Source organism: Puma concolor, chromosome B1 (assembly GCF_028749965.1).
Source record: "Puma concolor isolate L17-30 chromosome B1, mPumCon1.1.hap2, whole genome shotgun sequence".
NCBI classification, from domain to species: domain Eukaryota; kingdom Metazoa; phylum Chordata; class Mammalia; order Carnivora; family Felidae; genus Puma; species Puma concolor.
In genome coordinates, this window is record NC_141670.1 from 162,358,894 (window position 1) to 162,380,815 (window position 21,922).

Consider the following 21,922-nt stretch of genomic DNA (forward strand, 5'->3'; position numbering starts at 1 on the left):
CTTAGTGCCAGCCAATCCCTCACCAGGTGAGTGGGGTGAGGCCAGTGGACTTCTGGGTGGATTGTTCTTACCTTCCCTGGTAAAAGCCCAACACCTTTTTAGTAAATTGTCCTTCCTTTCTTATTATTGAGAATAATAACTCTTAGCAGCTGCTTCTTGCTCTTAAATTCTAACAACCTGTCTCTAACGAGCTCAGTACTTACTTCTGATTTAAATATTTCCCTGAAGTGTTTCAGGGATGCTGTTTCTGTATCTTTTCCTTAAACATTTAATATTTAACACAGTACCAGTTTCAGAAGCAAGTTTATCGAAATTTCCACTTAAGCTTCATAGTAGGCTTTTGAAAAATTCTACAAACATGTGGAAGAGCCGGTGAAGATTTTTAAATCTGACTGAAAATATTCATTGTCACATTTCAAATGGAATCACCTTTCCACATGCAAACTTACTAGAATATAAAAGCTATGACATATGGTTGGGCTATTTGGCTTCTTAAATGTTTCTGATAACATGTCTCCAGAAGACATTCAACATCTCTTAAAGGTTTTTTCTCCATTTGTTTTATTTCCACAAAGTTACTTCAGAATTTTTTTAATTTATGGATTAAGAGTCTATAATCCTGCACTTCTCATACATCTGTGGAAATCACACATATATGTAAATCTAATATATGCATATGTATCTGCCTCAAAGCTACTAGTATAAATAAACATCTAAGTTGATTTTGCTCTTCTTATCTCCAAGGATTTTCACATCAAGAATAATAGTACTATCAAAATGTTGTACACCTAAAACTAATAACATTGTATGTCAATTATACTTAAAAAAAAAAAAACAAAAACAAAAACATAGAACAGTGGAAAATATAATGGTAACCAAGTTTAGTATCGAATTACAACAACCATTCAATAGCTGGAATGTTTCTTGATGCTCACAGAAACTATACCAATTCACTGAAGGGTCAAGTGTTAGACAATAGGAATAACTTAATAAATTAAACATAAGACATAAGCTTACTAAATATGGACACATTTCATTAGGGGAAAAACCATTTCTTGAGGGCTAACCTAAGGATGAAATCTGATACTGAACAATAAATAAAATAATATATTCACTTTTATCTCATCTTAACAGAAAATGAAGACTGAGGAACAGAAATGTATGGATTTTCAAACCACATAAATAAACCATGAAACTGCTGTTCTTTGTCTAATATATCAACATGATCTACACAAACTCTGATTTTAAAATTATCAGATCTGAATAGACTAACATCAATTCAACAAATAAACTATTTAAACATACAGTTAAAAGTTTAAAGCTGTACACAGACACTAAAAGTTTAAAGTGTACACAGACACTAAAACGCAAAAGGAACATAATTTTATATACCTTTAAGTACCTGGTAGTCATCTTATTTATAAAAGACACTCCCACATGTCAACAGCAGTAGGCAAACCAGACCCTACAAGAGTCTGAATCTGTAAGATGTAAATGTGAAAGAAATAGTGAAATCTGCTTTTCTATTGTCATTTAAAATCATCTATTCGTAAATTCTCAGTACTACTTATAAAACATATTCCCTTATGGCATTCTTTCTTTCTGACAATATTTTTAAAAGAGGAAATTTCCAGAAATAAAATAAAATACTGCTAAAAATTAAGAAGCACTTGCAAAGAACTAAAATAAAAAAAAATTAATAGGGCATTTAGTTGTGCTTCCTTTCAAGTACTTTACAAAATAAATACTTTAACTGCCCAGTGATTTTGAGACAAATCAATATACTATAAAATACTCTTGCAGCTCTTAAGTCTTCATTCTGTGCCTTAACAAAAGCTGGCATTCATTCATAATGAAGTCTTTTTATAGTTACACAGCTATTTCATGTCTCTTTTGAAGACATATTAAACCTTTGGGTGCTCAATAAAACTGACCAATTAATTGACTTTATCGTAAAAACCTGAGAAGCTATTCCCAAATATTTACATCAAAGAGCAGACAAAGTCAAAATGAATTACTAGTCTATCCAATGTTTTCTTACTTGACTAAGTTGAAAATTTTCTTCAAGTGGGTCCTTTCAAAGGAAACCACAAAAGATGTACCACAAGGGGTAAATTCTCGATACTGACATTCAAATTTACATAAAAGGAATGATGTATCTACAGAAACCATTGTGACATATCAGAACAGAGTGTGAGGGGCAAGGCAGCAGAGAACTTTGGGGTCAAACAGAACTCAGTGTGAATTCTTGCTTCATCTCTACTAACCTTATGACCTTGGGCAAGTTAATAAAACCTCTCTGAGTCTTAATCTCAATTATCTAATGGAAACACAAGGCCAAATTACAGGCTGCTCTGAGCACTAAATTAGATAACATATATAAATAGACTGCTTACCACAGTACCTAAATCATAATAAATACTCAATAAATAAATGCAATTACTAAGAATTGTTTAAGAATCTATTTTCAGTGTAATTTAATATTCAAATTCCAACTGGTGTAAATTATTAAAAGGAAAAATACAAAGATTCATTAGCAGATTTTTCTTTCATTTAACCTGATCATCCATTACGTTAGTGCTTTTCAAACTGCAGGTCCTAGCCCATTAATGGAATCTGAAATCATTTAGTGGTTCTTAACTAGCAGCTTTAAATAAGATAGAATAAAAATATAAGAATGCATTGCACATCAGAAGTCTAAGCATTGATTCATGACGTCCTTTAAACATACTTGTAATGTGTTTGTATACTAGATGGCAATATAAAATTCACCTCTTACTGTACAAAAAACATTAAAATCCACTGCTTTATAATAATGAAAATAAAAATAATTAGTTGACGCTGAATGCTTCGTGTGTTCTAGACCTTGTGCTAAACACATACATGATTTCATGCGATCCTTCCAAAAACCCAATAAGGTAGGTACTATTACTTCCACCATTCTACAGATGAGGAAACTGAGACTTAGAGACATTAAGTCACTTGCCAAAGATGCAGTGCTATTAACTGGTAAATCGAGGGTTCAAATTTAGTCACCTGACTCTAGAACCTTCAGTAAGTACTAGGTTGTAAAACATAGGTTTTCCTAATATAAAAGTTATTCAAAAAGTAGATTTTTTCATGAAGCCTAATTTGATAGTGATTTTCTGGAGTACAGTATATCCTGAAAAAGGCAGTGTGACTCAGAGGTGAAAACACTAGGCATGAGATCCAGCTTCTGTCCCTGGCATTGCTGCTTCAGTGGCAAGGAGTTGGCAAGTCATTTAATCTCGCTGTGTCTGGATTTCCTCACCTACAAAACGGAATGATAATATCTGGCCTGCCTCCCCATAGGCCACTGTGAGAAAGTATATGTACATACAACAAGTGAAATACTCTATTGTGCTACTCAGTTATCTGAGATGATCACTGATACCACCCAAGGGGCCTCATTCTTCATGGAAACATGCATCAAATATGATCAAAAAAGGAAGGTCACCAGGCTTTTATAAACTGTATGTGGAAACATTCTGCACAGTTTTGACACATAGCAAGCCTTCAGTAACTGTTCATTAAACTAAAAGAACTAATTCAATCTGTATACATATTTTATCCATTTGTATTTTAGTTTTCATCGATTCATTCTTTCCATAACTATTTAAGTTTATTTATTGAGAGACAGAGACAGCACGAGCAGGGAATGGGCACAGAGAGAGGGAGAGAGAGAATCCCAAGCAGGTTCCGCATCTTCAGCGTGGAGCCCAACCTGCGGCTCGAACCCATGAACTGTGAGATCATGACCTGAGCTGAAACCAAGAGCTGGCTGTTTAACCAACTGAGCCACACAGGCACCCCTCTTTCCATAACTATTTATTGAACACCTACTCTATGCCAAATTCGAAATGTGGACTACAAACAAAGACTATAAACCGTCCCTTGCACTGGAGAATTTCACATTAATTTCAATTAATTTTTGTAAAATACAATTTCTTCATCTAGCAATAATAATGGCTTATAGTTATTATAGTGCTTGATAGTTTAGAAAGAATTATGTGGTAGCTTTTGTTTCCTGCACCAACTGCCTAAGTATTTACTGACTCCAAATTCAGTGCTAAGTACGGTCTTTAGAGTGAAAGTTTCTCGATGTCAGAAGTGACCATAAAAATAAGCTTTTGAAGAAAATACATTTTAATACGGGAAAGGGGCAATCTAGTAGCATGATTTTTCTTTCCTTCACATTTCAGAGTTGAAGTAATCTATAGTGCAAACATATCACCTACAGAAGATGCATTTTTCAAAATGTTTCTTTAAAAACTGTGGCTTTGAAATTTCTTCTACAATTTTCTGTTGAATATATTGAACCAGGATTCAGTTTCCTCATAGAATAAAGGAAGCAATAGTGTAGGTGTGTTTCCTTTGTTGACATTTTAAAATTACTCAAAATTGTTGTATTCAGATTTCAAAGTCACATACAATACCAAATAATTGTTAGCCATTTTATACACAATTTAACAACTAGGATAGGTAATTTTTACAGGTGAACACCAATTTACTGACAACTTAATGAACTGAAATTTGCTACACAGTATTTACTAAGACCCGTTTACTAAAATTGCCTTATTCTTTGTATTCTAACCACTCCCTCTTCATCACCACCACCCCCAACATACTCACACTCCCTCACCTACACCAGATCAGTTTCTGGGCCATTATTCGTAAAACCATATTAAAATTTCACAACACATGGTCCTAGTTACTAGGTTCCCCCCCCCACCCCCCTCCACCTGAGCCAATGTGTCTTTATATACACATTCTCTCTGAAAATCCAGAATTCAGACAATATTACGATGCCTCTTTTCTGAGAACAACAAACATAAAATGTAAACGTTTGCCTTTCTGTTTACTGATAACCATGAATAAAACCCATACCCCACCTACCGTATCCGTAGGGTTAGGAGGTCCAATCTCACCACTACAGAGCTCTGCAAGAAATGACGGTTACAGGACCAGGAAAACCATCTCAAGAACGCCTGGGAGAAGATAAGGAAAACACATTTTACACCACTGGCACTGTGCAGTCTCCCGGCTCCAGCCCTTGGTAAACAGGGAGAACCTTTGTCTTGCCTCAGCCATCAAACTGGTGGCTCATCAGAATTGGGGCAACAAGAGTTTGTGCGAAATGGCTTGGCAGAGGTTAAACAAAGCAATGCAGCTCCGGCGTGGGGAGAGGGCTGAGCACGGTCAGCGTCCGAGATCGCAGACGGCGAGGTCTCGCTGTACCCCCTTCGCAGCTGGGACCCGACCCTGGGACCCCGGGACCCCGGGACCCCGGGACCCCGGGATAGGATGCCGCGGCGCGGGAAGGAGAGAGGGAATTAGAAGGTCCCACGCTCTCGGCAAGTTCCCGGGGCGCAGCCCGTCCGCAGGTTCCCTCGCGTGAGATCCAAAGCGGCGCACACCCTGCGCCGGTTCCTCGGGGAGGGTCCGCATCGTACACGCGGGGACACCGCCCCAAATTCCACCGGCCGGCCACACCGAGCCCACGCCCCCAGGGCAAGGGCAAGGTCGGGAATCTCGGGGCGTCGCGGGGGTGCAGCCCGGGGGGTCGCGAGTGCAGGAGGAGAAGCCCGCCCGCTGCCCCCATTGTCTGGCTCTGGCCGCGGGCCGACAGGGCGCTCACCTGAGTCCCCGCCTGGCTCCGTGGCTGGCAGAGCGATTGGACGGCGACCGGCGGTTCCGCGCGGGCGGCGGACGCGACCCAGCCAGCGGCTGCCCCGCAGCACGGGCAGCCTCCGCAGCAGCACCAGCAGCGCACCCGCCCCTCAGGCGGCCGCGGCCTCCATTGCTCTCCCCGCCGCCGCCACCGCGCGGCACTGCGCGCCCGGCCCCGCGCGGCGTGGTCACGTGCTCCGCCGGCGCCTCGGGCGCTCGGACCCGCGCCGCCGCCCCGCCCGGTTTCGCCCTGGACTGCCGGCCGCCGCCGGGCACCCGGCGCCCGAGTTCTCGCGCCCGCAGGGAAAGGCGCGCGCGGGACAGCTCCCCTCCCGGGAGGTGCCCAGACAGCGGGAGCCGACCAAGGGAAGGGTTTGGGATTGGTGAACGCCTTCCCAGCACTGCAGGGGATGGCTCGAGGGACCGCTGAACGCGTGGGGGTCTGAGGTTGCTGTGGGGGGCTCACAGGGAAGCTCGCGTGGGGTGAGAGCCCGGGACCATCAGTCACCACCCCGCCGCGGGCAAAGCTGGCCCCTGGTTAACTGGGTGAGCCGGAGACTAAAGCGAGCCACCTGGATTCCAGAGGGAGTTTACCACTACCCCCACCGCCGTCCCCGCCCCCGCCGCAGAGGCCCAACAGTGAGAGAGAGCACTGGGACTCCTGAAAGTCAAGCAAGTTGAAAGATGCCACACGAAATAGAAAGGTTCAAAATTGCTTTGCTGAGCCTCTGTACATCAGAACAGAGTGACATTGATTTTAGTTATTGTCTCCAGCCATAATGAAATTAAATCTTGAATTTGATATTTTAAGGAAGCTATGTTAACTTTTCGTCTTGTGTCGTTACTGGGAACACAGACTTTTTCTCCATACTTTTTTTTTTTTTTTAGTTTATTTATTTTGAAAGAGAGAGAGAGAGAGAACGAGCAGAGGAGGAGTAGAGAGAAGGGGGACAGAGGAGCCAAAGTGGAATCTGAAGCAGGCTCTGTGCTGACAGCGAGAGCCAGATGTGGGGCTCCAACTCATGAACAATGAGATCATGACCTGAGCCAAATTTGGATGCTTAACTAACTGAGCCACCCAGGCGTCCTTCTCCATACTTTTTGCTTTAACTTTAAGTGGAACCCGGAAAGCATTTTCTTTTTTTTTTTTTTTTTTTCAACGTTTATTTATTTTTGGGACAGAGAGAGACAGAGCATGAATGGGGGAGGGGGCAGAGAGAGAGGGAGACACAGAATCGGAAACAGGCTCCAGGCTCTGAGCCATCAGCCCAGCGCCTGACGCGGGGCTCGAACTCACGGACTGCGTGATCGTGACCTGGCTGAAGTCGGACGCTTAACCGACTGCGCCACCCAGGCGCCCCGAGGAAAGCATTTTCTAGTGATCTTTTCCTTCACTATACATGCAAAGATGCTAAAAATAATTTAGTATCATTATAAATCAGGAAATTGGAAACAAAGCAAAAAAAAATCCTCTGTGACAAAAGATGACAGGTAACCCTAATCAGGTACTTGATATTGAGTGAGATGTCCCAATGCCAAAAACAGGACTATTGATTGTAATGTATGTGCATAGCTTTGAAGAATAAATCTGCATGTTGCTTTATCGACTGGTTTTTTCTAAACTTTTTAATTACCAGCATGAAATATAGTTGTGTATTTTTGTGAATATAGGTTTCACTCAGTTGTTCAATGTTTGCATATTCCAAATGATGCCTGCTTAATTCCAAATAAACATAATGAAGAATTTTACAAAGGACTTAGCAAGTTTCTTCTGATTTGAAGATCACCATAGTGTACACCTGAAACTAACACTGTTAACTAAACTGGAATAAAAAAAAATCCAATTTGATCCAAGAGCACTAGGAGTTCTCAGCCAAAAATTTGTGCTGGACATATAACTGAGGTCTTTTTCTAGACATATTTAGTCTCGCCAACTACCTGAAAACATAATCTATAAAAATTCATATTTACATAAGCCAAGTGTAGATCTACTGTCTTTTAATTTTACAGGGCAAGTTACCCAAATTATACAGCCTTCAAATATTGAAAGAGTTCTAGAGAATTTATGCTCATGATAGAACTTTCCACTTGGACTTTGTGTCTCATGGCCTCAGAAATCAGAAGCTATCATGGCACCACTTTTGACACATGCTGTTTTTTCCCTCAGTATTCTTTGTTTCAAGTTTCTGTTTAAATTCTAGTTAGTTAACATATAGTGTAATGTTGGTTTCCGGAGTAGAATTTAAGTGATTCATCACCTACCTATAACACCCAATGCTCATGACAAGTGCCCTCCTATCACCCATTTAGCCCATCCCCCATGCACCTCCCATTCAGCAATCTTCAGTTTGTTCTCTGTAGTTAATAGTCTTTTATACTTTGCCTCCCCCTCTTTTTTTCTTCCTCCCCCTATGTCCAACTGTTTTGTTTCTTAAAATCTACATGAGTGAAATCATTTGGTATTTGTCTTCCTCTGATTTATTTCACTTAGCATAATACACTCTAGCTCCATCTATGTCATTGCAAATGGCAAGATTTCACTCTTTTTGATGGCTGAGTAATATTATATGTATTTACCACATCTTCTTTATTCATCAGTTGATGGACATTTAGGCTCTTTCCATAATTTGGCAATTGTTGATGGCACTGCTATAAATATCGGGTGCATGTGCCCCTTAGAATCAGTATTTTTTTTTTAATTTTTTAATGTCTATTTATTTTTGAGAGAGAGACAGTGTGGGAGTGGGCAAGGGGCAGAGAGAGAGGGAGGCACAGAATCTAAGCAGGCTCCAGGCTCTGAGCTATTGGCACAGAGCCCGATGCGGGGCTCAAACTCACAGACCGTGAGATCATGACCTGAGCTCAAGTTGGACGCCCAACTAACTGAGCCACCCAGGTGCCCCAGAATCAATATTTTTGTATCCTTTGGGTAAATACCTAGTAGTGCAATAGCTGAGTCATAAGGTAGTTCTATATTTAACTTTTTGAGGAACCTCCATACTGTATTCCAGGGTGGTTCCCTCACTTTTCAAACACATTGTTTGAAAATCATAGTTCGTACATATGGGGCTAATAATATTGTGACACGTCAAACCAAGTATTAGCCCACTCTTCCACTTTTGAAATAGCTGCCTGTCAGTTAAGACATAGATTTTCAGAGACCCTAATACAATACAAAAGATGCAGAACATTTGGAAATTTTTAAACATTTAACCACTTAACTGCTATATTAGAGGTTATGGAAAGGATGTGCAAAAGAGATTATATGGTTAAATCAGTAATTCTTGGCTGTGAGTAATTTTGCCCTCTAGGAGACATTGGCAGTGTCTGGAGACATTTTTGGTTGCCAGAACCTAGTGGGGAGAGGCCAGGGATGCAGCTAAGCCTCCTACAATGCACAGGACAGCCCCCACAATCAAGATTTATCTAGTCCAAAATGTCAATAGCACCAAGGTTAAGAACCCCTAAGTTAAGACGATTGACTTCCAAAGCCTCTTGATTCTATACTCCATCATGTTTGCTTATCAACCCTTTCCATGTACATTAACATCAAATTTTCTTAGTGCTCAGTAAAGAAGTACCATAACAAAGTCTTTCACTGAGTGAAGAGACTAATGAGCTGAGTGGGACAAAAAGCAGTTATGCAAATAAAAGTCATTTGGATAATAAATAAAGAAAAAAGATAGGAAAAAACTAAAGTAGTAGAAATATTGTGGTGTGGGAGGATCTTAACTGTCCTTGTGACTTTTTTAGAGCCCTGTTGGATCTTCCCAATAGCCTTGACCTCCAAAATGAAAAAACTGAAGTATACCATCATTTTGAAAGTTTCCATTAAACAGGAATAAGGTTAGTAATTCCTTCCTGACCACACCAGGGGATGAGCTGTTGTGAATATTTAGAATTCAATGTGAGTGAGATGGACTTATTTAGATGGCTCAGAGGGGTGCCTGGGTGGCTCAGTTGGTTGGGCAACCGACTCTGCTCAGGTCATGATCTCACAGTTGATGAATTCAAGCCCCTTGTCGAGCTCTGTGTTGACAGCTCAGAGCCTGGAGCCTACTTCAGATTCTGTGTCTCCCCTCTCTCTACCCCTCCCCTGCTCACGCTCTGTGTCTCTCTGTCTCTCAATTATAAATAAACATTTAAAAAAATTTTAAATGGTTCAGAAGTCAGAAAATAGCTTCCGGGTTGAGGTGAGAAATCAGAACACCTATCCTATCTATTGTGCCTATTTCCTGCCTCTATGCATGGGTCTGTCATTCAAACTTCAAACACTTCATCAAATCTGTGAAATGGGGATTACTGTTGAATCTCACATAGCAAACATCTAAATTACAAAGTTATGATGATATGTAAAAGTAAAGGAACAGAAAGGTATAGTAGGTAAATACTAATTTAAAAAAAAAAGCATGTGGGACAACTGGATATCCAGATGCAAAAGGATGAAGCTGAACAACTATCTCACACCACTTAACAAAAATTAATTCAAAATGGATCATAGATCTAAAGGAAAGGGCTAAAACTATAAAACTCTTAGATGAAAACATAAGAGTAAATCTTTACATCCTTGAGTTAGACAATGGTTTCTTAGATGACACCCAAACACACAAGCAACAATAACAAAAAATAAATAAAAGTAAACTACATCAAAATTAAAAACTTTTGAAATGATACCAGCGAGAGAGTGAAAATATGACCCACAGAATGAAAAAAAAATATTTGAAAATCATATGTCTGATAAAGGGACTTGTATACAGAACATATAAAGAATTTACACAACTCAATAATTAAAAACGCAGACCTCCCAGTTTTATTTTTTTAATTTTTTCTCAACGTTTTTTATTTATTTTTGGGACAGAGAGAGACAGAGCATGAACGGGGGAGGGGCAGAGAGAGAGGGAGACACAGAATCGGAAACAGGCTCCAGGCTCTGAGCCATCAGCCCAGAGCCTGACGCGGGGCTCGAACCCACGGACCGCGAGATCGTGACCTGGCTGAAGTCGGATGCTTAACCGACTGTGCCACCCAGGCGCCCCTAGACATCCCAGTTTTAAAATGAGCAAAGGATTGGGGTGCCTGGGTGGTGCAGTCGATTAAGCATCCGACCTCAGCTCATGTCATGATCTCGTGGTTTGTGGGTTCAAGCCCCATGTCAGTCTCTGTGCTGACAGCTCAAAGCCTGAAGTCTGCTTCAGATGCTGTGTCTCCCTCTCTCTCTGCCCCTGCCCCGCTTGCACTTTGTCTCTCTCTGTCTCTCAAAAATGAATAAACATTAAAAAAAAATTTTTAATGAGCAAAGGATCTAAATAGATACACAAATAGCCACTAAGCAAAGAAAAAGATGAGTAACACCATTAACTATCAGGGATGCACAAATCAAAATCACAATGAAATACCTGCTAGATAAGAACATGTGTTGGTGAGAATGTAGAATAATTAGAACACTCATACATTGCTAGTAATGTTGTGAAATGGTGCAGCCACTTTAGGAAACAATTGGCAGTTCCTTAAAATGTTGAATAGAAAGTTATCATGTGACCCAGAATTCTACTCCAAGGTATATACTCAAGAGAAATGAAAACATGTCAGTGCAAAACATGTACATGAATGTTTACAGTAGCATTACTTATAATGGCCAAAAGTGGAAACAATCCAAATATCCATCAACTGATGAATGAATTGAACAAAAATGTGTTATTATCCATACAGTGGAATACTACTTGGCAATAAAAAGAAATGAAATACAAGGTTCACACTGTATGGGTGAACCTTGGAAATCTTATGCTAAGAAAAAGAAGCCAGACATAAAGACCACATATTGTATGATTCTATTTATACCAAATGTCCAGACAGGCAAATGTATCTATACAGACAGTAGTAGCTTCATGGTTGGAGGAAGAAAGTTGGGGGAAAATGGTGAGTAGCTCTTAGTATGAGGTTTCTTTTGGGGATGATGAAAATGTTCTAAAATTTATTGTGGTAATGGTTGCAGAATTCTGTGAATATAATAAAAATCATTAAATCATACAATTTAAATGGATGAATTGTATGAATAAATATAAATTATATTTCAATAAAGCTGTAGCAATATTAATACCTGATAAAAGAGATGTCAAGATAAAAGTTATCAAATGCTAAAAGGTACAAGCCAAGAAAGTAAAAAATTACAAAAAGGTACAAGCCAACAAAAAAAATACAACAGTCCTGAAACTTTACATATCAAACAATAGAGCTTTTGAATTATTTAATCCAAAAACTGAAAAAAAATGAAAAGTTAAAAATTTGCTCTTATAGCGGGAGACTTTTAACCTTTCTTAGAAATTCACAAATCACACAACGATAACCATACAGAATTAACAAGCTTGATCCAAAAGATAACAGGTAACCATACAGAATTAACAAGCTTGATCCAAAAGATAACAGGTATTTTGTCCTAGACAAACAGAAAATAATGTATTCTGGGGCACCTGGGTGGTTCAGTCCGTTAAGCATCCAACTTCAGCTCAGGTCATGATATCACGGGTTCCTGAGTTTGAGCCCCATGTCAGGCTCCGTGCTAACAGCTCAGAGCCTGGAGCCTGCTTGGGATTCTGTGACTCCCTCTCTCTCTGCCCTTCCCTGCTCATGCTCTCTCTCTCAAAAATAAAATAAGCATTAAATTAAAAAAAAAAAAATACATTCTGTACAAAACTATTGGGAACAATCACAAAAACTAACCAAGTTTTAGGCCAAAAAAACGAAACCTCAATAAATTTCAAAAAACAAAATCCATGCAGACAGGATTCTTTGATCAAAATTCAATAAAATGGGGGCATCTGGGTGGCTCAGTCGGTTAAGCATCCAACTCTTGTTTTGGGCTCAGGTCATGATCTCACGGCTCATGAGATAGAGTCCTACATGGAGCTCTGCACTGATGGTGTGGAGCCTGCTTGGGATTCTCTGTCTCCCTCTCTCTCTGCCCTCCCTCACTCTCTCTCTCTCAAAAATAAATAACCATTTTTTAAAAAAACTCAATATAATGGAAATTTGTAATACCTATGTGAAAAAGTTAATATTTCCTTTTAAATAAGACCTGTGTTGGGGCACCTGAGTGGCTCAGTCTGTTGAGCTTCTGACTTCGGTTCTGGCCATGATCTCATGGTTCATGGTTCAAACCCTGCCTCAGGCTCTGTGCTGACAGCTCAGAGCCTGGAGCCTGCTTCAGATTCTGTTCCTCCCTCTCTCTCTGCTCCTTCCCCCGTCACACTCTGTCTCTCTCTCCCCCTCTCAAAAATAAATAAACATTAAAAAAATTTTTTTAAATAAACAAGTCCTATGTTAAAAATAGGGTGACCATATTTTCCAGTTCACCCAGAACAGTCCTGACTTATACTTATTGTTCTGATATAATCTTTATATTTCATTGTCAAAAGTGTCCCAATTTGGATGATAAGTTATATAATGACCTCAGTTAAGAAATAATCCAGAACTGAAATTGGAATTTATTTAGAAAGCAATGACAAATAATGACAAAACACCTGTTGGGATACAGCCAGAGGTTCTCAGAGGAAATTTTGTAGCTTTTAATTAATATGTTAGAAAATAAGAAAGATTAAAAATAAACTAAGCATATAACTCAAAAATGAAAACAAATAAAAATAAAAAAGCAGAAAGAAGGAAGGAATGAAAAGAGAAGTCAATGAAATAGAAAACAAACCAAATAGTAGATTTGATCAATAAAATAGAAAGTTGATTCTTAGGGAAAAATTGGCCAGTGCCTGGTCAATCAGTGAAGAGACACACAAAAAAAGAAACACTGTACAAGAAAAGAGACATTACTAAGGTACAGATTTTTGAAAACTCTATATAAAATAGATGTTTCTGAAAAACTGAATTATCAAAACTGACTTGAGAAAGGGGAGAATATCTGAATAGATCAATATTTGTTGAAGAAATTGAAAAGGTGGTCAAATGTTTTCCTCAAAAATAGATGACTACCCAGGTGATTTCATGAGTCAGCTCTAACAAACTTTTAAGGAGGCATCAATTCCCATGTAATGTACAGGATTCCAGAGCATGGGAAAAGAGACATTTCATAACTTATTCTAGGATGTCATAACTATGACATCAAACTAGACAGTGCTGCTTTCACACAAAATATGACTATGGGTCAGTCCCACTGACAGGCACAGATAAAAGATCTGAATAAAATACTAGAAAATCAAAACCAGCAGCAGTGCATTAAAAATAATAACACAGTTCGAATTATACACTTAAAAATTGTTAATATGGTAGGGGGCGCCTAGGTGGCTCAGTCAGTTAACCGTCCAACTCTTAATTTCGGCTCAGGTCATGATCTTGCAGTTCATGAGATTGAACCCTGCATCTGGCTCTGTGCTTACAGCGTGGAACCTGCTTGAGACTCTGTCTCTCTCCCTCTCTCTCTGCCCCTCCCTCACTCACATTCTCTCTCTCAAAATCAATAAATAAACTTAAAAAAATTGTTACTGTGGTAAGTTGTATATATATTTTACCACAATAAAGGAAATTAACATTACAAGTATTGGGAGTTATTTTCCACTCCCAACTGAGCTCTTATTCTGCCATTTTAGAACAGAGGCCCTGACAGTTTTTGTTCTGGACTATCTTTCAAGAATGTTTGTCTAGCTTTGGAGGACATAGATAGTGTCACTCTAGCCCAGGGGGACAGATTTGTTTGCTGTCCAATATAAAAAGATAATGTCTCCCCCTCCTCCCTTTCCCTGGGGAGAGGTTGGGCAGATTTGCTTGAAGCTGCTTATAAAAGATGGAAGTTTCTTAATTTCTGGTTTCTCAGCTGTGATATAAACCCACTCTATGTGCAGCATCCATCTACGCCTACTTGTGTGATCCCCGTGGGATTTGGAGACATGAGGAATTGGTGTAAAACACATGTTGCCCACTGTGTGTGCAGTAATAAAGAGCTTTGTCCCTGATCCAGAAGTCTCGTATCTTCTGCTGGCACTTAAGAACCTGTGACAGGCTAACCTGCCAGGTTGGAATAGGTGAAAAATCTCAGACCACTCACAGTTCTTCATAGTTTGGGCAACAAGGATAGGCTGCTGACAGATGTGGAAGAGAAAGGATGAGGTTAGGGGATATAGGAAGATTACACAGAAACTGGTGGTGAATGTTCTCACCCAATAGTCTGCAACACTCCTACAGTATTTTATTCAGTCCTGCTCATGAATATTTAGAATCTGAGCAATGAGAGGTGGGTTTGAGACAAATTGTCTGAATGGTGTTCTCTTCAGGTAGGATAGGAGATGCAAGCCTGTGGGGGCCCCAGATAAAAGGCAGTATGACTATGGCTGCTAGATCAAGAGATCTCTAAAGCTGAAATAAACGATGTCAGCAGGAAGGGTACAGAATTTTGGTTTTGTTGAGCCTGGGCCACCATCAGCCACTTGAAAGTAAAAATCAGCACAAAGCTTTGCTTTCTGAGGAGAGCTATTCTTCTCTCCTTCCTTCTCTTTCCTGACCTCAGGAATGTCCTGCTACTTTAAGGGAGCAAATGATTGGGTCAAGATCTCCCTGTTCCCATGGAAGACTAAAGGCCATACACACTCTGTACAAATATACTGAGGAACTTCAGGGAAGGAAGGGACTCAAATTCCTACAGCTCCTTTGGGTATAGACATCCAAGTCACCATCCTACCTGGTCCAAGAATGCTCAGATTTAACTGATGGTATTTGGACAGGGTTCTGAATGGGGACCAGAAGCTAATATGACTTTACTAATAGGACTTTTTGGACTAATTCAATGCACTGTTGTCACTTGCATGAATAGTAGGAATTGAGGTGTTATATGTTTATATTCCCATCTTGTGTCAGAGGGGATTAGCTCCATCCAGGAAGAGCAGAAAGTAGACATGCTTGTGGGACAAACTCACTGCCATTTGTCACTAGATGGTGAGCCAGGAGTTAGCATGCGTGCCTCTACTTCTGATTTCAAAGTTTTTACCCTGAAGATGATATCCTGTTTGTTGGCAAGTCAGAAGTTTCCATTTCAAGGCCCCAGACACTCACACTTAGCACTGGCAGGGCTGGCTGATAACTCTCAACAAAATTCAGAGGCCTGCTTGCCAACTAAAGTTTCTTGGGACTGTATGGGCAGATTCACAATGTTCAATTCTTCTGGCTGTATCTCCAGCCACGCCCCAACAAAAAGGAGGTTGAGCATCTTGTGGGACTTTTGGGGAACAGGAGATAGTGTGTGCCTCTACTGGGCATTCTATTTGGTCCTTTACATCAGCTAATTCACAAATCAGCATTCTTTGAGCGGGGCCCAAACCAATAGCAATGAATGCTTTCTTTGTCCCCTACAAAGAACCTACATTGCAGCCTGGCAAAAAAATCATATGGTCTGCCTGAATCAAGAAACTGCAGTGGCTGGCAATCTAACCTGCTTCTATATCTGTCATCCCTGTCCATGTGCTATGAGAACATAAACATTCATGTGGGCATGGCTGCTCTTGAGCCATTTTGTCATGCCTAATTGCCATCAGTGGCCACTCCCAAACATGGACTCTGCCTTGTATATGTACAAACGCACAGATAGGCACAATCTTTTTTTTTTAGTACAATCTTTTAAAAATCTGATTGCTACAAATTCATAGGCTTCTCCTGACTGCTGAGCCACTTATGTATGCCTATCAAGGCTGCAACTACTCAGTGACATAGCTCATGTTTCTTAAACAAACCAGTGTAATGATGATCTAAATCAAGTTTCAAAAGAACCCCTAAACTAGAGTGACTAAGTGACTCTTTGGGTTGTCTGTAGGGGGGAGAGATGGCCACAGCCTATCTCTCTATTGTGGATGAGGGTTGCTTTTTGGCTCATCTATTGCCCCATTAACAATATTACCAGAGATTAGCAGATCAGTCTACATTGCAGGACTCATAATGAATAACAGATTGACTTTAGACTACATCCTAGATGTCTAAAATAACACCCACTGATGCCCATATTTACTCAGAATCAGCTGTGTGTATAATCCTGGGAAGCATGATTGAGGTCAGTACTGCTGGTCAGCATCTTCCTGCTGCCTAGAATCTTATTGATATTAGCCTTAACTAATACTTTATGAGACAAATTGAACAGTTCTGGTCCCAGCCTCTTTTGGTCAGATTAAGCAGTGTGGCCATGGAGTGGCACGCTTATGTAAGAACTTAAGGTTGGCCAAGAAGATATTGGGTCAAGGTGTAGATTATTTTTGGGAGAGACTGCCATGGACTCTGAATATCCCTGTATATTCTTGTGGTGGGTATGCCAAGAATGCAAGGCCCTAACTGATCTTTACCCAAGACATTTTTCAGTATTGTGTTTGCAGTGAGCATTGTGTTTGCAGTGAGCAACATGGAGGGGTGTGGCAATGTCTCCTTCTGGGACAAAGAGCAGGATTACTTACTGCTTGTTATCAAGGAAATGGATTCCCTAAACTTAGTGTTCCTAGGCTGTGACATGAACCTCTGCATGTTGGTATTCATCTGGGCCCCGCCACACTTTCCCCTTGGTGTTTGGGGGGCTAAGGAGAACCAGATCAGACATGATGCTTATGCTGCTTGCTGTGCTGTGAGTAATAAAGGCCTCAGTCTCTGACCCAGGAGTCTATTTTCTACCAGCATCTAGTAAACTGGGATATGTTAGCTTATTAGCTAATAATTAAGGAAAAATATGATCCCACACACTTATATTTGACTATCTTTGAATTTCTTTAACACATATTGTTCTAGTTGAGCTCTATGTTATTTCTTGTACCAAATTTCAGCTTTTTTTATTTTCATGCACTAATTTCATACATTATATTAGCATATAACCATTCTTCATTCTTTTATTTTCTTGGACCTGATGTATTTGTAATTATTTTTCCCTTTTGTTTTGATTTTTGTATATTTTTCTTGGTAAGTTTTATTTCAAATAAAGTTTATTAATCAGTCCTTTTATAGATCCAACTCTTGGCTTGTTAATCTCAACTTTTGCAGTTGACATTACTGTTCTCTAACTCATTGTTTTCTATCCATCCTTATTTAGCTGTTATTTTGAGAAGGCGCAGAGAGCAAGGGTTGCTATTACTTTTTACCAATCTCTTATTTCTTGATTAACATATTTAAAGTTATAGTTTCCCTCTACTCCTACTTCAGTTGTGTCCCACAGTTTTGATTCTAGTGGTTTATCAGTCTAAATTATTTCATCTTATGATTTTCATCTTTATTAAAGGATAATTTAGAAGGATAATTTTTAGTTTCCAAATACAATGAAGTTTTTCCTATCCTTTTATTGTTTTCTATTATTTCTTTTTTAATGTAATTTTTAAAAACTTAAATCCAAATTAGTTAACATATAGTGTAATAATGATTCCAGGAATAAAATTTAGTGACTTATACACCCAGTGCTCATCCCAACAAGTGCCCATTGCTCAACCAGCTTATCCCCATACCCAACACCCCAGCAGCAACCCCCAGGTTGTTCTCTGTATTTAAGAGTTTCTTATGGTTTGTCACCCTGTTTTTATCTTATTTTTTCTTCCCTTCCCCTATGTTCATCTATTTTGTTTCTTAAATTCCACATATGAGTGAAATCATATACTTGTCTTTCTCAGACTGACTTATTTCACTTAGCGTAATACCTTCAAGTTCCATCCATGTTGTTGCAAATGGCAAGATTTCATTCTTTTTGATCACGAAATAATATTCCACTGATATATATATACCACATCTTCTTTATCCATTCATCAGTTAATGGACATTTGGGCTCTTTCCACACTTTGGCTATTGTTGATAGCGCTGCTATAAGCATTGGAGTGCACATGCCCCTTCAAAACAGCATTCCTGTATCCTTTGAATACCTAGTAGTGCAATTTCTGGGTAGTAGGGTAGTTCTATTTTTAATTTTTTTGAGGAAACTCCATACTGTTTTTCAGAGTGGCTGCACCAGTTTGCATTCCCACTAGCAGTGCAAAAAAGTTCCTCTTACTCTGCATCCTTGCCAACATCTGTTGTTGCCTGAGTTGTTAATGTTAGCCATTCTGACAGGTGTGAGGTGGTATCTCATTGTGGTTTTAATTTGTATTTCCCTGATGATGAGTGATGTTGAGCATCTTTTCATGTGCCTGTTACCCATCTGGATGTCTTCTTTGGAAAAAAGTGTCTATTCATGTCTTTTGCCCATTTCTTCACTGGATTATTTGTCTTTTGGGTGTTGAGTTTGATAAGTTCTTTATAGATTTTGGATTGGTCTATAGTTCTCTTATTTAGTGGGGTCTTTGTTGTGTTTTGGAATTAAGGTAATGTTGGCCTCATAGAATGAGTTTGGAAGTTTTCCTTCCATTCCTATTTTTTTGGGAACAGCTTCAAAAGAATAGGTGTTAGCTCTTCTTTAAATGTTTGGTAGAATTCCCCTGGAAAGCCATCCACCCTAGACTCTTGTTTGTTGGGAGATTCTTGATTACTGATTCAATTTCTTTGCTGGTTATGGGTCTATTCAAATTATCTATTTCTTCCCATTTCAGTTCTGGTAGTTTATATGTTTCTAGGAATTTGTCCATTTCTTCCAGATTGCCCAATTTGTTGGCATATAATTGCTCATAATATTCTCTTATTTGTTTGTATTTCTGTGGTGGTGATTGTGATCTCTCCTCTTTCATTTGTGGTTTTATTTATTGGGTCCTTTCCTTTTTCTTTTTGATCAAACTGGCTAGGGGTTTATCAATTTTGTTAATTATTTCAAAGCTCCTGGCTTCATTGATCTGTTCTACTGTTGTTGTTGTTTTCAATATCATTGATTTCTGCTCTAATCTTTATAATTTCCCTTCTTCTGCTGGTTTTGGGCTTTATTTTCTATGCTTTTTTCCAGCTCTTTTAGGTGTAAGGTTAGGTTGTGTATTTGAGACCTTTCTTCCTTCTTTAGGAAGGCCTGGGAGGCTGTATACTTCCCTCTTATGACTGCCTTTGCTGCATCCCAGAGATTTTGGATTGCCGTGTTTTCATTTTCTTTGGCTTCCATGTACTATTTACTGTTCTCTTTAACTTCTTGGTTAGCCCATTCGTTTTTTATTTATTTATTTTTTTTTTAATTTTTTTTTTTTTCAACGTTTATTTATTTTTGGGACAGAGAGAGACAGAGCATGAATGGGGGAGGGGCAGAGAGAGAGGGAGACACAGAATCGGAAACAGGCTCCAGGCTCTGAGCCATCAGCCCAGAGCCTGACGCGGGGCTCGAACTCACGGACTGCGAGATCGTGACCTGGCTGAAGTCGGACGCTTAACCGACTGCGCCACCCAGGCGCCCCTAGCCCATTCGTTTTTTAGTAGGATGTTCTTTAATCTCCAAGTACTCATGGTCTTTCCAAATTTTTTCTTGTGGTTGATTTTGAGTTTCATAGCACTGTGTATGAAAATATACAGGGTATGATTTTGATCTTTTTGTACTTGTGGAGGTATGATTTGTGACCCAGTATGTGATCTATTCTGGAGAATATTTCATGTGCACTCAAGAAGAATGTGTATTCTTCTCTTTAGGATGAAATATTCTGAATTTATCTGTTAAGTCCATCCAGTTCAGTGTATCATTCAAAGCCATTGTTTCCTTCTTGATTTTCTTTTTGCATGATCTGTCCATTGTTGTAAGTGGGATATTGAAATCCCCTACTATTATGATATTATTATCAATGAGTTTCTCTATGTTTGTGATTAATTGGCTTATATATTTGGGTGCTTTCACGTTGGAGGCATAAATATTTACAATTGTTAGATCTTCTTGGTGGATACACCCCTTAATTATGATATAACGCCCTTCTTCGTCTGTTACAGTATTTTAAAATCTAGTTTGTCTGATATAAGTATGTCTACTGCAGCTTTCTTTTGACGACTATTAGCATGATATATGGTTTTCCATCCCCTTACTTTCAATCTGCAGGTGTCTTTAGGTCTAATATTAGTCTTTTGTAAGTAGCATATAGATGGGTCTTGTTTTCTTATCCATTGTGATACCCTATGTCTTTTGATTGGAGCATTTAGTCCATTTACATTTAGAGTAAGTACTGAAAGGTACAAATTTAGTGCCATTGTGTTGCTTGTAGAGTTGGTGTTTCTGGTGATTTTCTCTGGTCCTTTCTAGTCTTTGTTGCATTTGGTCTTTTTGTTTTGTTTTATCTTTTCACTACTCAAAACGTCCCCCTTAAAATTTCTTGCAGGGTTTAGTGGTCATGACTTCCTTTAGATTGTGTTTGTCTGAGAAACTCTTGATCTCTCCTTCTATTTTGAATGACAGCCTTGCTGGATAAAGAATTCATGGCCACATATTTTTCTGATTCAGCACGTTGAATATATCCTTTCACTCCTTTCTCTTTGCCATGTTTCTGTGGATAGGTCTGCTGGGAACCTGATCTGTCTTCCCTTATAGGCCAAGGACTTTTATTCCCTTGCTGCTTTCATAATTCTTTCCTTTCTGTGTATTTTGAGAATTTGACTATGATACGCATTGGTGATGGTCGATTTTGTTAAATCTAATGGGAGTTCTGTGTGCTTCTTGGATTTTGATGTCTCTATCCTTGACCAGATTAGAAAAGTTTTCTGCTATAATTTGCTCACATAAACCTTCTGCCCCTTTCTCTCTTTATCTTCTGGGACTGCTATGATTCGAATGTTACTCCTTTTTAATAAATCACTGAGTTCTTTAAGTCTTGTACTGTGATCTTTTGCCTTTGTTTCCCTCTTTTTTCCTGCTTCATTATTTTCCATAATTTTACCTTCTATATTGCTGATTTGCTTCTCTGCTTCATCCATCCTTGCCATCATGGCATCCATTCGAGATTGCATCTCAGTTATAGCATTTCTTAATTTCAGCCTGACTAGATTTTATTTCTTTTATCTCTGCAGAAAGAGATTCTCTGGTGTATTCTATGCTTTTTTCAACCCCAGCTAGCATTCTTATTATCATGATTCTAAATTCTAGTTCAGACATCTTACTTATGTCTGTGTTGATTAAGTCCCTGGCTGACATTTCTTCCTGTTCTTTCTTTTGGGGTGAATTCCTTCATTTTGTCACTCTGGAGGAAGAAAAAAGTTAATAAAATTAAAAATTAAAATTAAAAAATTAAAAACAGGTGCGCCTGGGTGGCTCAGTCGGTTAAGCGGCTGACTTCGGCTTGGGTCATGATTTCGCCGTCCGTGGATTCGAGCCCTGCGTCGGGCTCTGTGCTGACAGCTTAGA

At 39.3% G+C, this 21,922-nt stretch overlaps 1 protein-coding gene across 6 annotated transcripts in view; it reads right to left on the reverse strand.

Moving 5' to 3' along the window:
• Positions 1–5,816, reverse strand: part of CRACD (capping protein inhibiting regulator of actin dynamics) — a 282,825-nt gene extending 277,009 nt beyond the window's left edge. For 4 of the 6 annotated variants that reach the window (XM_086704999.1, XM_086704998.1, XM_086705003.1 and 1 more), the window contains exons 1-2: positions 5,660–5,816; positions 4,918–5,009 (exon numbers count right to left, since the gene is read on the reverse strand). The gene's annotated coding sequence lies outside the window, so the exon portion shown is untranslated. Of the gene's footprint in view, positions 1–1,392; positions 1,482–2,041; positions 2,129–4,917; positions 5,010–5,659 lie in introns of those variants that run through there. The other 2 variants (XM_086704995.1, XM_086704996.1) reach the window with 2 other exon arrangements.
• Between the last annotated feature and the right edge of the window lie 16,106 nt (positions 5,817–21,922).